The sequence below is a fragment of the Salvelinus sp. IW2-2015 genome, unplaced genomic scaffold (assembly GCF_002910315.2).
Source record: "Salvelinus sp. IW2-2015 unplaced genomic scaffold, ASM291031v2 Un_scaffold1811, whole genome shotgun sequence".
NCBI lineage: Eukaryota > Metazoa > Chordata > Actinopteri > Salmoniformes > Salmonidae > Salvelinus > Salvelinus sp. IW2-2015.
The window spans coordinates 47,985-62,959 of NW_019943184.1; the positions used below are offsets into that span (position 1 = coordinate 47,985).

General features: G+C 45.1%; 1 pseudogene; it reads right to left on the reverse strand.

Moving 5' to 3' along the window:
• Nucleotides 1-14,975, reverse strand: part of LOC112072063 (mitogen-activated protein kinase kinase kinase kinase 5-like) — an 80,170-nt pseudogene that overhangs the window by 8,231 nt on the left and 56,964 nt on the right.

The following is a 14,975-nucleotide window of genomic DNA, read 5'->3' on the forward strand; positions in this document are numbered from 1 at the left end:
GGAGTGGGGAACGTAGAGATCGCTCTAACTAGAAGTGACTTAGGCAAACCTAGTACCGGGAGTGAGAACGTAGAATCGTGTCTGACTTAGACAGGGGATTAGGCAAGCCCTAGTGGCGGAGTGCTGAGAGAGACGTAGAATGCGGTCGCTAGACTAAGAGTGGGAGTGTAGGCAACCCTAGGTCGGGGAGTGGGAGAACGTACGAATCGTCTAGGAACTAGAAGTGGAGTTAGGGGGTCAAAGCCCTACAGTGCCGGCATGTGCCGCGCAGGCACTTACAAGTTTTTGATTTCACCGGACCTTTAAGACCAAAGGTGTGTTGAATTGAATCAAGTCTCTGATACCTGGTCATTAGCTCAGTTGGTTCCAGGTTGTGCCTCTTTGGATCTCTCTCTCCCGACTACATGACGGAGAAAACATGACGGTGAAAAGCCCCCGAATGTTTGCAGCAAAGACATTTAGGGACCGGGGAGAAAATGCATTTTTAAAAATTAACTAGCAAAATTATTCCAAATGACATCAGTTTGACCGGGTTATAAGGAAATTAAAAGCTGTTAAAACGAACCAACGTGCTTTTGATAAGATTTCAGTTTGATTTGGATGCATATTTTATGTGGTTGAAATACTAAAATCAGCTTTTATAATGCTGATAAAGATCGCATTACAAACGATCCCTAACTACAGATTCATTCTGTCATGATGCTGAAAGAATCACGTTTCTCCTCTCCTGTTCCAGAGTAAAAACTAACATTTTGATGCATAATTTCACTACATGAAATGCTTAATTCAGCAGGAGATAATATTAGGGCTATGTGAGAGGTTACAGACCTACAGTCAGTGTCCAAAGTTCAGTCAGGCTACTATTCCGTTTAAACCCATCTCAAACAGTACAGTTCTCCCTTGACGTTTGCATTTATGAAAAATCCCTGTCTTGTGACTGAAGAATTCGTATAGCGCCTCACAATCATCACGTGGTAAACACATAGTCGACACTGCTAGTATCCTCTTTTACCACKTCTCTCTCCCAAACATTAGACTGTTCTGGCCCYGCCTCCCTTCTYTTTATTTTCAACTTTACATYTCGTAGCTTTTCTYTTGAATTAAACTCCAACKTTGTCCTTTTTGCCTCAGTGGATCAACTTAACTTTTTCCCAAAAGCATTTGGCAATTGGCGTGTATTGGGYGAGCGTACAGTTAAGCCCTAAAGCATAGGCTATACGCACTAATGCCATATAAAACTAATGAAGAAAATAACTCAATGTAGCCTATAGATATGAATGTTGTGTTTCTGTGTGTGAATTCCTTACTTGATCCCATCTCAGTGAACCAGGAAGAGCAGGAGTTGAGGTTGATGGTCTCAAAGCGGACCACCTGGCCTGGCTCCGTGGCCTGGCTGACCGCTATACACACCATGGGGTATTCCTGYTCTGGAACCACCAACATCTCAAACACCTTCAGAGGGCTGGGCAGGGGGAAGTCAAAGTGCTGAGGGACAGATCATCAGAGGAGAGAGARAGAGGTGTGAGAAAGCAAGGAGGGAGAAAGGAAAGGGAAAGGAGAGATAGGATGGAGAGAGAGGAGAGGTAGGAGAGAGAGAGAGAGCGAGGATGGAGAGGAGAGAGAGGAGAGAGTGAGAGAGGATGGAGAGGAGAGATAGGAGAGAGAGGGATGAGGCTCTGGAAGTAATGCTGAGGAGGTAAAGTGGGTCCTACTAAAGGATGAGATGTTTCTTTGTCTGTTTGCACAGAAATGTGCCTTGCATCACAATGGTCCATTATCACAAAAAACAGGTACAGAAAAATGTCTGTTTTAACATGGTAAACAAGTAAACGATGCATGCTGTTGGATGCAGAAAATATAACATTTCAACATTTTTTATATGCTTCTTGATTTGTCGTGCGAATCCTCACAGACCATCTAACAGAACCTTTTTTACCCAGTGGGACAAACACTGAACAAAAATATAAAAGCAACATGAAACAATCTAAGATTTTACATTTCATATGAGGAAATCAGTCAATTGAAATACATTAGGCCCTAATCATCTATGGATATCACATGACTGGGAATACAGATATGCATCTTGTTGGTCACAGATACCTTAAAAAAGGGAGGGACGTGGGTCAGAAAACCAGTCAGTATCTGGTGAGACCACTATTTGCCTCATTCAGCGTGACACATCTCCTTTGCATAGAGTTGATCAGGCTGTTGATTGTGGCCTGTGGAATGTTGTCCCACTCCTCTTCAATGGCTGTGTGATGTTGCTGGATATTGGGGGGAACTGGAACACTCAGTCGTACACGTCGATCCAGAGCATCCCAAACATGCTCATTGGGTGACATGTCTGGTGAGTATACAGGCCATGGAAGAACTGGGACATTTTCAGCTTCCAGGAATTGTGTACAGATCCTTGGGACATGGGCCCGTGCATTTTCATGCTGAAACATGAGGCGATCTCATCATGGTATCTCTGCGAATTCATATTGCCATCGATAAAATGCAATTGTGTTGTAGCGTATGTCTGCCTATACCATAACCCCACCGCCACCATGGAGCACTCTGTTCACAACGTTGACGTCAGCAAACCTCTCGCATAAACAACTCCTTACACGCTGTCTGCCATCTGCCCGGTACAGTTCAAACCAGGATTCATCCATGAAGAACACACTTCAGTGTGCCAGTGTTCATCAGAGGTGAGCATTTACCCACTGTTGGTTACAACGCTGAACTACAGTCAGGTCAAGACCCCGGGGAGGACGACGAACACGCAGATGAGCTTCCCTGAGACGGTTTCTGACAGTTTGTGTATAAATTCTTCCAGTTGGCAAAACCCACTGTTTCATCAGCTGGCGTGGTTACACGTGGTCTGCGGTTGTGAGGCTGATTGGACGTACTGTCAAATTCTCTAAAACGACATTGGAGGTGGCTTATGGTAGAGAATGAACATTCAATTTCCTGCCAACAGCTCTGGTGGACATTCCTGCTGTCAGCATGACAATTACACGCTCCCTCAAAACTTGAGACATATGTAGCTTTGTGTTGTGTGACAAAACTGCACATTTTAGAGTGGCCTTTTATTGTCCCCCAGCACAAGGTGCATCTGTGTAATGATCATGCTGTTTCATCAGCTTCTTGATATGCCACACCTGTCAGGTGGATGGATTATCTTGGCAAAGGAGAAATACTCCACTAACAGGGATATAAAACACATTAGTGAGATTCAGAGAAATACGTTTTTTTTGTGCCGCTTCAGCTCATGAAGCCAACAACTTGACAGTTGCGTTTATGTTCAGTATAGATAAAAGGACTGACCTTGATAAGCATGAACCTCTGCATGGGTTCATACCACTGTAGCAGGACTATCCCAGACTGCAGCGCTCCACACAGGTACTTTGGCCCGTATAGGGGTTCCTCACTGTGAGGGAGAGAGAGTAACCCAGAGAGAGAGAGAGAGAGAGAGAGAGAGAGTAACCCAGAGAGAGAGAGAAGAGAGAGAGAGAGAAACCCAGAGAGAGAGAGAGAGGAGAAGAGAGAGAGAGAGAGAGAAACCCAGAGAGAGAGAGAGAGAAACCCAGAGAGAGAGAGAGAGAGAGAGAGAGAGAGAAGAGAGAGAGCAGAGAGAGAGAGAGAGAGAGAGAGAGAGAGAGAGAGAGAGAGAGAGAGAGAGAGAGAGAGAGAGAAGAGAGAGAGAGAGAGAGAGAGAGGTGAGGTAAGTCAAAGTAGCGGGACTTGATATTTGCTCTGTCCACCATGGGGGGGATGTGAACTCACCAATGCAACACTGTGACAGCCCTTTGTGTCAGGGATCTTCGTTGTCAAGGCAAACCTCCTGCAGGAGAAAACGTCAGGCTGGACCAACACACAGTCACAGCTGGGTCACACAACAGTCACACAGCTGGGAACACACACAGTCACACAGCCTGGGGTCAACACACAGTCACACAGCCTGGGGTCAACACACAGTCACACAGCCTGGGGTCAACACACAGTCACACAGCCTGGGGTCAACACACGCTGAACGCTGAACAGCCTGGGGTCAACACACAGTCATACAGCCTGGGGTCAACACACAGTCACAGCCTGGGGTCACACACAGTCATACAGCCTGGGGTCAACACACAGTCCAACAGCCTGGGGTCAACACACAGTCATACAGCCTGGGGTCAACACACAGTCACACAGCCTGGGTCAACACACAGTCACACAGCCTGGGGTCAACACACAGTCACACAGCCTGGGGTCAACACACAGTCCACACAGCCTGGGGTCAACACACAGTCACACAGCCTGGGGTCAACACACAGTCACACAGCCTGGGTCACACACAGTCAACAGCCTGGGTCAACACACAGTTGCCACAGCCTGGGTCAACACAGTCCACACAGCCGGGTCAACACACAGTCATACAGCGGGTCAACACACAGTCACACAGCCTGGGTCAACACACAGTCAACAGCCTGGGGTCAACACACAGTCACACAGCCTGGGGTCAACACACAGTCACATCAGCCTGGGGTCAACACAGTCATACAGCGTAGTGTCAGGCTGGGTCAACACACAGTCATCCCCACAGTGAAGCATGGTGGTGGCATCATCATGCTGTGGGGATGTTTTTCATCTGCAGGGACTGGGAAACTGGTCAGAATTGAAGAATGATGGATGGGCTAAATACAGGGAAATTCTTGAGGGAAACCTGTTTCAGTCTTCCAGAGATTTGAGTCTGGGACGGAGGTTCACCTTCCAGCAGGACAATACCCTAAGCATAACAGTAAAGCAACACTCTAATGGTTTAAGGGGAAACTGTCGTGGCTGAATCAGAATTAGTTAGGTAACATAGATAAATAAGATGTTTTATTTACTTCCATATTATGCTTATGTGGGATACTTGTCAGTTAGAATGTCTCTTTTTGAACTATACTGTCGGCAGTTGCATTTTCCGTTCCAGCGAGGGCTTAGTCACTTGGGGCCCAGATAGGGGAGAGGTCAGGCTTGTCTTCATATGTCAATGTATCTGTTAAACCATGTGATGCTATGAAGAATATCAGAAGGGGAGGAGGACAGAATGGAGGCTTGTCTTCTTATGGGATGTGTCTATAACCATTGTATGTTCCCTCTGAGGTTGCCCTTATCTTGACCTTAGTATATGACCTAAGAGATCACTGTCTTTTCTGATCTTGTCCAAGAGGGGGTGTATTTGAGATGGGAGTATCTAGAATTGACAATTGTATATGCCATTGGATGAGGTAATGTTTTGTACCAAGCACGAGATTGGAACCTCGTCTTAGGAGACCAAACTGAACGATAATTTATAGCTAATGCTATCTGGCTATGGGATACTCCTCTTTCAAGTAAAAGTTCCTAAGATCTGTTGTTCGTCATGTGAGTTGAGAGGGGTGTGTCTTGGCTATAAATGATACATTTAACATTTATATTTAAGTCATTTAGCAGACGCTCTTATCCAGAGCGACTTACAAATTGGAAAGTTCATACATATTCATCCTGGTCCCCCGTGGGGAATGAACCCATAACCCTGGCGTTGCAAGCGCCATGCTCTACCAACTGAGCCACACGGGACCAAGATACTAAGAATTGTTTTGTAGGAACTCTCAGAGAATTCCTTTATAGACACTGAATTGATCTGAGAGTCAAAAAGGGCTATGGTGAAGCTCATATATAATTAGAGGTGGACTTTATAATATAACTCTGACTTGTGTGTGGTTGGCTCTCTCATCTTTGAGTAATACAGGAAATTACCACGAACAAAACATTTAAATGTCTTGGAATGGCCTAGTCAAGCTCAGACCTCAATCCAATTGAGAATCTGTGGTATGACTTAAAGATTGCTGTACACCTGCGGAACCCATCCAAGTTGAAGGAGCTGGAGCAGTTTTGCCTTGAAGAACGGGCAAAAATCCCAGTGGCTAGATGTGCAAGCATTTAACATTTACATTAAGTCATTTAGCAGACGCTCTTATCCAGAGCGACTTACAAATTGGAAAGTTCATACATATTCATCCTGGTCCCCCCGTGGGAATTGAACCCACAACCCTGGCGTTGCAAGCGCCATGCTCTACCAACTGAGCCACACGGCTTTAGAGAGACATACCGCAAGAGACTTTCAGTTGTAATTACTGCAAAAGGTGGCTCTACAAAGTGTTGACTTTGGGGGGGTGAATAGTTATGCACGCTGAGTGTAGTTTTTTTTGTCTTATTTCTTGTTTGTTTCACAATAAAAACATATTTTGCATCTTCAAAGTGGTAGGCATGTTTTATAAATCAAATGATACAACCCCCCCCAAAAATGTATTTTAATTCCAGGTTGTAAGGCAACAATATAGGAAAAACTCCAATGGGGATTAATACTTTCACCAGCCAGTGTATCTTCCCATTTCTCTCCGTTTCATACCTACTGAACACGACACAGTCATATAGTGTCAACACAGCCTCTGTTGAGGACAATAGATAGACCCCCGTGCCTCTCACTTGGGTAACATCTTGTCTGGGAAGCGGTGTGTGTGTGTGTGTGTCACCTTGGTACATCTCGTCTGGGAAGCGGTGTGTGTTGTGTCACCTTGGTAACATCTTGTCTGGGAAGCGGTGTGTGTGTGTGTCACCTTGGTAACATCTCGTCTGGGAAGCGGTGTGTGTGTGTGTGTCACCTTGGTAACATCTCGTCTGGGAAGCGGTGTGTGTGTGTGTCACCTTGGTAACATCTTGTCTGGGAAGCGGTGTGTGTGTGTGTGTCACCTTGGTAACATCTTGTCTGGGAAGCGGTGTGTGTGTGTCACCTTGGTAACATCTTGTCTGGGAAGCGGTGTGTGTGTGTGTCACCTTGGTAACATCTTGTCTGGGAAGCGGTGTGTGTGTGTGTCACCTTGGTAACATCTTGTCTGGGAAGCGGTGTGTGTGTGTGTGTCACCTTGGTAACATCTCGTCTGGGAAGCGGTGTGTGTGTGTGTGTCACCTTGGTAACATCTTGTCTGGGAAGCGGTGTGTGTGTGTGTGTCACCTTGGTAACATCTTGTCTGGGAAGCGGTGTGTGTGTGTGTGTCACCTTGGTAACATCTTGTCTGGGAAGCGGTGTGCGTGTGTGGTGTGTGTGTGTCACCTTGGTAACATCTTGTCTGGGAAGCGGTTGTGTGGTGTGTCACCTTGGTAACATCTTGTCTGGGAAGCGGTGTGTGTGTCACCTTGTAACATCTTGTCTGGGAAGCGGTGTGTGTGTGTCACCTTGGTAACATCTTGTCTGGGAAGCGGTGTGTGGTGTGTCACCTTGGTAACATCTTGTCTGGGAAGCGGTGTGTGTGTGTGGTCACCTTGGTAACATCTTGTCTGGGAAGCGGTGTGTGGTGTGTGTCACCTTGGTAACATCTTGTCTGGGAAGCGGTGTGTGTGTGTCACCTTGGTAACATCTTGTCTGGGAAGCGGTGTGTGTGGAACTGAGAGGCGAGACCAGGCTTCTTCAGCTGCTCAAACAGACCAATCAGGTTATGCGAGTGGAGCTGGAAGGTCTTCCCTGTGATCACATAAACAATCACATTATAGGAAAAACAGGGATGTGATGCACCCTATTCCCTATGTAGGGCACGACTGTTGACCAGGGGGGGGGGGGGAAGAAGTGCACTATATAGGGAATAGAATGTCATTTGGGACATAGACATGTTGTTGTTTCTGGGGGGGGTCACATCTCTTACAGTGGTCATGACATCTCTCCAAAACATTCCTGTATAGTTGAACAGACGACAACACAGAGACAGATTGAAGGACTAGGGAAACTAGATCAAAAGAGGATACATGGCAGAAACACTTAGTATTATTATTAGTGTAGACGTATTCACCATCAACAGCAATTTAGTTTTAAGGAGCTATATGATATCATATTAACTTGTATCTGAACATACAGGCATGTGGCTGGAGTTAGCTTGATGTTGAAAAGGGGAGGGGTAAGGATGCAAAATCCTGGTTATTTTACGCAAATTCCCTCGGTTTTCGAGAAATCCCGTTTAGAGATTTCCTGGATTKCCTTCTTATTCCATACTGATTCCAGGAATATTCTAACTAGGATTTCTTGAAAAAAAAACAGGAATTTTGGGACAGTAACCAAAATGTTGCATCCCTATAGTTAGGGGTGAACAAGGGGTGGGATAAAATACAGAGGTATGACGATGAGGGGTGCGACTGCGATGATGATGATTTGTGAATGTGATGATTACCTTCTGATGAAGCCGGTTAGTAGAATACCAAATCAAGCCAGACCAGAGGAAGAGGAGGAGGAAGAGGGACAGAGCCCAAGAGGAAGAGAAGAAGAAGAAGAAACCAGAGATTAGATATTCTCTGAGCCGGGGCATAGGGCCTACTCTTCAGTAGGATGGCACTACACATCACACTGAACTTTACCTAGGCTATATCCCAACTCTCTCTCCTGTCTCCTAAAGTGTGCACTTGTTCACTTCCCTTCACCGATTTGAAATKAAATAACTGGGATAAGAAATATTGTTAAAGCGCTGACGAAAGTCGTGAGGCCGATACGTAAAGCTTAATAAAGAGCAGTGTTGCTATYCCCCCCCCATTTTATATATATTTGTGAATAAAAAGTCAAGTATGATCACATTTATAGTTAAATAAATGCTGCAGTCACTGTTTTCAAAGTATTTCTGCCATTTTGTTTCATAGCTGGTAAATTAAAATCGCACAAAGTCAAATAACTACGAATCCTATAYAGCCTATTCCACCTCCCGCTTCAACATCTTTTCTATTTTACTTTGTTTTGTTCACAAGCTAGGTTGTTTTTCAAATGTTTGAGCTTTCAAGGGAAGAGAAGACCAAACACACGGCTACTAGTCAGACTCACTGTCACAGGCAGTGACTCAAGTCACGTTACCATAGTAACCTTCCACCCTTWAAGGGGCACGTGAACATTTCTCTCTCATCTGTGTTATTTAGGTTAATAGACTCAGGGAACAAAATTAAAAAATAAATAATATACCACATTACTTCTTTAATATTAATACATGTATTGTTTTAGACAAACATTACAAAGCACGCTCATCAGTTTTTGTCTGTTAAAAAAATATGAGTGGCTGGTAGATTTTTTAAAATTTACCTGCCACAGTGGCTGGTGGACTAAAAAGTKAAATGTTATGCCCTGCTTACTGACTCACCTGACAGAGACATCAGGTTGTTGTTGATGATGTAGAGCCAGGTACACTTCCTGGGGAACAGCTAGAGGGGGAACACGAGACAATTAAGACATTGAATAACTCATTACTTTACGGATACAGAGGACAACAGATCTCATAATATTAGTGCTTGAAAGCAGTGATCCTAAGTCCTCCTCCTGGACAGCCCCAGTACTGCAGGTCAAAATCGCTGAGTCATGACTTGGTTATCCCCAGAGAGCCCCAGTACTGCAGGTCAAAATCGCTGAGTCATGGCTTGGTTATCCCCAGAGAACCCCATGTGTTCCTACCTGTTCCATGGTGGCTTCATGCAGCTCATTCAGGTTGAGGGTATAGATCCCATCCTCTGTCCCAAATATAAGGTACTGGTCTAAAATAAAACAGTAGAAATATATTGAATAGTGTGTGACACACTCACTCAATGAAACGTTGTTGTGTGTGTGTGTGTGTGTGTGTGTGTGTGTGTGTGTGTGTGTGTGTGTGTGTGTGTGTGTGTGTGTGTAACCTTTGGTATCAGGGTGTATCCATGACGTGGCACAGTTGATTTTCAGTGGGCAGCCATCAAACACCTTGGAGAAACAGGCCCCCATCTAGAGTAGTGACATAGAGGACCAAATCAGAACGTAAACAAACCCAGATGTCTCCCTTGTCCAAAGACTGCTCCCAGGGTAAGGAAACTAAAAAAAATCATTTTGGAGGAACAAAAAATGTGTGAACTATTTATTTAAGTAGGGTCGTTAGATGGATCATTTTTTAAATGTCAGCCAGGGTATTTTAAAAGGGAATATGAGAGATGGATAACCATAATACACACATGACCACAAAAACTAGAGTCCACTGTTATTATGCAGCTCACAGACAGTGTTGTTGCGACAGCCCACAGACAGTTACGACAGCCCACAGACAGTTACGACAGCCCACAGGCAGTTACGACAGCCCACAGGCAGTTACGAAGCCCACAGACAATTTACGACAGCCCAGAATCGACAGCCACAGACAATTTACGACAGGCTCACAGACAATTACGACAGCTCACAGACAATTAAACGACAGCGCTCACAGACAATTACGACAGCCCCAGCATAACGAGCCCGCAGTTACGACAGCCCACAGGCAGTGTACGACAGGCACAGGCAGTTACGACAGCCCACAGGCAAGTTCGACAGCCCACAGAGCAGTTACGACAGCCCACAGCAGTACGACAGCCCGCATTACGAACGCCCACAGACAGTTACGACAGCCCACAGACAGTTACGACAGCCCACAGACAGTTACGACAGCCACAGACAGTTACGACAGCCCACAGTGCAGTTAGCGACGGCCCACACAGGCAGTTACGACAGCCCACAGGCAGTTCGCGGACAGCCCACAGGCAGTTACGACAGCCCACAGGCAGTTACGACAGCCACAGACAGTTACGAACCACAGACGTTACGACAGCCCACGACAGTTACGCACAGCCCACAGACAGTTACGACAGCCACAAGACAGTTTACGAAGGCTCTAAAGGATATAGTAAGTATGAAGGGAATAGGGTGCTAAAGTTGAAGGGATAGGGTCTAAAGTATGAAGGGAATAGGGTCTAAAGTGTATGAAGGGCATATAAAGTATGAAGGGAATAGGGTCTAAAGTATGAAGGGAATAGGGTCTAAAGTATGAAGGGAATAGGGTCTAAGTATGAAGGGAATAGGGTCTAAAGTATGAAGGGAATAGGGTCTAAGTATGAAGGGAATAGGGTCTAAAGTAATGAAGGGAAATAGGGTCTAAAGTATGAAGGGTAAAGGGTCTAAAATATGAAGTGGAATCGTGGTCTAAAGTATGAAGGGAATTCGGGCCTCAGAAGGGTCGTGGAGACGGGCCACTCACCAAGACTTTAGGAGTGGGCGGCAGGCCGTTGATGGCTGGTTTCTGAGGAGAAACAAATAGCCACACATCAGACTGGATGAGGAGAGGAGGACATACTTACAAAAAATACAAACATATTAACCTTTATTTAACTTACGCAAGACAGGTAAGAACAAATTGTTATTTACAATGACGGCCGACCCCGTACAAAACCGGACGCTGGGCCAATTGTGCGCTGTCCTATGGGACTCCCAATCACGGCCGGATGTGATACAGCCTGGATTCGAACCAGGGACTGTAGTGACGGCTCTTGCACTGAGATGCAATGTGTTAGACCACTGCGCCACTCATGAGCCCATACTATGTTGATGTGAGAAGGCTTGCCAAGCCTAGTGCTGGTCCACTTTGCGTTTCCATATGATTTGACCGTTTACTTCAAGCACACCTTTCGTTTTCTGCGTCTCAAATTACACACCGTTCCTTTACGGTTATCCCCTTTATAGTGAATGGGTTAGCATTTGGCATGCAGACTCAGTGTCGTTATGTTATCATAGTCTTCTTAGTCAACGTTTTCAACAAGATCCACCATCATATTTTACAGTAGGTATGTGTTTTTTYCCCCTTCTGCTTATGCGTTCTCATTTCGACGCCAAAGAGCTTTATTTTCCATGTCATCCAACAARATGTAAACGACTGGAGTTGACTARAACGGCACTGACACTTGGATTGGAACTGGTGCTTTGGGGTCAGAAGACATAAAAATAGACCTCTTTGACCAAGCACACCAGGGGTAGATTTGGCGTCGAAATGAGAATGCATAAGCAGAAAATAAATCCGATTCCTACTGTAAAATATGGTATTTCTGTTTTAAATTTTAATACATTTACAACCAATTTCTATAAATATGTTTTTTTGCTGTGTCCTTGTGTGATGTTAGATCTAATCCATTTTAGAATAAGGCTGTAACGTAACAAAATGTGGAAAGAGTCAAGGCGTCTGAATACTTTTTGAAAGACGTTCAACACGTAGATGTACTCACAAGGTAGTCTTTCTTCTCCGTCCTCTGTGGTCGGCTGGAACGAGTACTGGGATGGTCTCCGTTCACACCGTCATCAGGATCTGGTCAAAGACACAAGTTACATTTACATGTTAGTCCTTCGGCAGACGCTCTTATCCAGAGTCACAATCAGTGCGTTGAACTAAAGTAGGTAAAACAACCACATATCATCATTGCAAGCAAGGAGGGAAGTTAGAGTTATATTCTAGCATAGAACTCTCTGAGGGTTAAATTTAAGCAGTTAGGCCCGAGTCGGTATGGTATATGGCCAATATACAACAGGCAAGGGCTGTTCTTAGGGATACAGCCCTTAGCCAAGGTATATTGGCCATATACCACAAACCACGAAGTGCCTTATTGCTATTAGAAACTGGTTACCAATGTAATTAGAGGAGTAAAAATAAATGATTTGTCATACCCATTGGTATACGGTCGGATATAGCGCAGCTGTCAGACAATCAGCATTCGTGGCTTTAACCTCATACCAACGTCAACAAAACAAAGGAGACTGATGAATTGTGGACCTTCAGGGAAACAGCCAGAGGGAGGCCACCCGTATCCACATCACGGGTGCAAAGGTAGTGGAGAAGGGGAAAGTTTAATTCCTCGGTGTACACATCACGGACAAACTGCATTGGTCCCACCCACACAGACAGTCGCGTTGTGAAGAAGGCGGCAGGCAGCGCCTTCTTCAACCTCATGGAGGTGAAGAAATTCGCTTGTCACCAAAAGCACTCACAAACTTCTACAGATGCAGCAATCGAGACATCCTGTCGGCTGTATTCACCGGCTGGTACGGCAACTGCTCCGCCCCAAAACCGTAGAGCTCTCCAGAGGGTAGTGAGGTTCTGCAGAAGAAACTCACCCAGGGGCCAACTACCTGCCATCCAGGACACCTACAACACCGATGTCACAGGAAGGCCATAAGATCATCAAGGACAACAACACCCCAACGCCACTGCCTGTTCACCCCGCTATCATCCAGAAGGCGAGGTCAGTACAGTGCATCAAAGCAGGACCGAGAGAGACTGAAAAACAGCTTCTATCTCAAGGCCATCAGACTGTTAAACAGCCCACACAACATTTAGCCGGCCGCTGCCAACATACTGACTCAACTCCAGCCACTTTAAAAAATGGCGAATTGATGGAAATTATTAATAAATGTACCACTACCACTTTAAGCAATGCACTTTAATACAATGTTACAGTACCCTACATTACCCTATCCTCATATGTATACTTACTGTAAACTCTATTCATCTACTGGGCATCTTGCCATCTTTATGCAATACAGCTACCACTACCTTTAACTATGGCACTTTAGTTCATACCCTACAGTACTATGCTCATATGTATATACCTACTCTATACCATCTACTGCATCGTGCCATGTGCCGGTTCTTGTACCACCCATCATCCACTATATCATTTTAGTACATATTCTTTATCCCGTTCACAGTTGGTGTGTGTGTAGGTTAAGTAGCGTGGAATTGTTAGCGTTAGATTACTGTTGGTTATTACTGCATTGTCGGAAACGTAAAGAAGCACCAGCATTTCGCTACACTCGCATTAACATCTTGCTAACCCATGATGTGACTAAATAAAATTTGATTTGATTTGAATTTGATTTTGAGCCTCCTGATCTGGTAGAGCTCACGAAACAGAGAACATCCCTGGTCATCGCCTACTGCTTGCATTCTGGTGGACTTCACTAAACGAAAGAACGTCCCTGGCCATACCTACTGCTCTTGATCTGAGAGGACTCACCTAAACAGAGAACGTCCCTGGTCATCCTACTGCCTCTGACTGGAGGAGCTCACTGCGTGTTGTAGTTGCCCTGGCTTCATAAATACATTTAAAAAACAAGGGAAATGTTGCCGTATGGTTTGCTTAATATAAGAATTTGAATTATTTATACTTGTTTACTTATTGATACTTATGTATCTCTTTTTGGACTTTTACTTTAGTAGTATTTTAATGGGTGGACTTTCCATCTTTTACAGGAAAGACTCAAGTATCTTTACTTTTTACTCCAAGTGTGAAGTTGGGTACTTTTACTACCCATGGCGTGGTCGACGGGGATTCCTTGAATATTCGACCCGGCGACTCATACACCAATCAGAGTTTCTATGGCAAATCAAATCATAGTTTATTTTGATATACGCCTTGTGTACATCAGCTAATATCTCGAAGTGCTGTACAGGGAAACCCAGCCTAAAACCCCAACAGCAAGCAAATAGCAGTGTAGAAGCACGGCGGCTAGGAAAAATCCCTAGAAAGGCCAAAACCTAGGGAAGAAACCTAGAGAGGAACCAGGCTATGAGGGGTGGTCAGTCCTCTTCTGGCTGTGCCGGGTGGAGATTATAACAGAACATGGCCAAGATGTTCAAATGTTCATAAATGACCAGCATGGTCAAATATAATCAGGAGTAAATGTCAGTTGGCTTTTCATAGCGATCATTAAGAGTATCTCTACCCGCTCCTGCGGTCTCTAGAGAGTTGAAAACAGCAGGTCTGGGAGGTAGCACGTCCGGTGGACAGGTCAGGGTTCCATAGCCGCAGGCAGAAAGTTGAAACTGAAACAGCAGCAAGGCCAGGTGGACTGGCGGACGGCAAGGAGTTCATCATGCCCGGTAAGTCCTGACGCATGGTCCTAGGGCTCAGGTCCTCCGAGAGAGAGAGAGAAAGAAAGAGAGAAGGAGAGAATTAGAGAGAGCATACTTAAATTCACACAAACCACCGGATTAAGGAACGGAGAAGTACTCCAGATGATAACCAACGACCCTAGCCCCCCGACACATGTAAACTACTGCAGCATACGATACTGGAGGCTGAGACAGGAGGGTCAGGAGACACTGAGACACTATGCTAGATTATAAACTGGGTGGTTCAAG